The sequence below is a fragment of the Marmota monax genome, unplaced genomic scaffold (genome assembly GCF_021218885.2).
Source record: "Marmota monax isolate L192 unplaced genomic scaffold, Marmota_monax_Labrador192_F-V1.1 WCK01_AAM20220418_F8-fsc01066, whole genome shotgun sequence".
Taxonomy (NCBI): Eukaryota; Metazoa; Chordata; class Mammalia; order Rodentia; family Sciuridae; genus Marmota; species Marmota monax.
Genome location: NW_026693410.1, coordinates 3,184 through 5,050, shown reverse-complemented (window position 1 = coordinate 5,050; position 1,867 = coordinate 3,184). Strand labels below are relative to the sequence as shown.

Below are 1,867 nucleotides of genomic sequence, written 5' to 3'. Positions count from 1 at the left end.
GCCATGTATGAGTGTACCTTTCTCCCACAGAGGATGAATACTTCTGATTCACACACTGCTCATTTTTTAGACATGAGTGTCCTGGTAAATGTCAGTCAGTTCCAGAGACCAACAGAAATGTTTCTCCAAAGTTTGAGTATCTCTGGATTTTATGAAGGCAGGTATTGAGAAAGCCTATCACTAGAGTCAAGAGTGTTGCATACAGAACATCATAATGCACAGTAATGGCACTAATAATTATTATGGACTCTCCTCACCTTTCATGTCAAAGGAACCATGAAGAAAGAAAACGAGTCTTCTACCATGGAGTTCATCCTCTTGGGAGTCACAGGTCAGCAGGATCAGGAGGATTTCTTCTTCATCCTCTTCCTGTTCATTTACCCCATCACAGTCGTGGGAAACTTACTCATCATCCTCGCCATTCTCTCTGACAGTCACCTCCACAACCCCATGTATTACCTCCTGGCCAACCTCTCCCTTGGTGACATCTTCTTATCCTCTGTAACCATCCCTAAGATGCTGGCCAATCATCTCCTGGGCAGCAAAGCCATCTCCTTTGGGGGATGCCTGACACAGATGTATTTCATGATAGCTTTGGTCAACACAGAAAGCTACATACTGGCAGCAATGGCATATGACCGAGCCATGGCCATCAGCCGCCCTCTTCATTATACAACCATCATGAGTCCAAGGTCCTGTGTCCTGCTGGTGATTACATCCTGGGTGATTGGAAATGCCAATGCCCTTCCTCACACTCTGCTCATAGCTAGTCTGTCCTTCTGTGGCAGCAAGGAAGTGGCCAACTTCTACTGTGATATTTCCCCCTTGCTCAAGCTGTCCTGTTCTGACATACACTTGAACGTGAAGATGATGTACCTAGGGGTTGGTGTTTTCTCTGTGCCATTACTGTGCATCGTTGTCTCCTATGTTCGTTCTTTTCCACTGTCCTGCGCATTCCATCCAGGAAGGGTGTACGCAAAGCCTTCTCCACCTGTGGGTCTCACCTCACAGCTGTTTCCTTATACTATGGGACAGTCATGGGCATGTATTTCTGACCTCTGACGAGTTACAGCCTAAAGGATGCTGTGCTTGCTGTGATGTACATGACAGTGACCCCGATGCTAAATCCTTTCATCTACAGTCTGAGAAACCAAGACATGAAGGCTGCTCTGAAGAAACTCTTTCAGAGAAGAAGCTCTTCATAACCAATGTGAGGTCATACATTGCACACAGTGCTCACCACTGGGAGGAACTTGGAATATCACCTTCAATGTAATCTCTTATAAGAAACTTCCTTTAAACTTTACAGCCATAAATCTCTAGTCTCCAAAGTCTTATAACCATTTAGTGAAACAACTTATGGAAATTATCACTTTGACCACATTTCTATTTTGGTTGGCTGATCAGCAGCACAAGCTATTGGGTTTACATTCCCCCTATGCAACTGACTAGCAAAGTAAAGTTGATAAAAGTTTGAGCCTAGGCTTCTACATCTACATATTGAAACAACAGTATCTGCCCTGCTGGTGTCACAGAGAGTGGTCATAGTAGCTCATGCTTTGAAGACTACAAGTCAGCATTTTTATGTGGCTATTATGTTTAATCCTGCCTAGTAGGCTTGCAAGCCCCTGAGGGCAAGAGCTGTATTCACATAAGGCTATCTTCACAATCCTGGTCATATAAGGTATACCCAGTAAATGCTGGCAGAGGTAGAATGGGTGAATGACAATAATGTCTCTGATATGCAATCAGATAAAGATTACAGATAATTGGAGTGGACATAATTTATCCATCTTTAAAATCTTTGAGGAATTTGGGAACATCTTTTTATGTTTCCTTCATATTGATTAAAATAGACTGTCTTTTA

General features: G+C 43.1%; 1 pseudogene; it reads left to right on the top strand.

The window, feature by feature from the left end:
- The first annotated feature begins 276 nt into the window (after window positions 1-276).
- Window positions 277-1,205, top strand: LOC124101250 (olfactory receptor 1A1-like; annotated as a pseudogene).
- The last annotated feature ends 662 nt before the right edge of the window (window positions 1,206-1,867 follow it).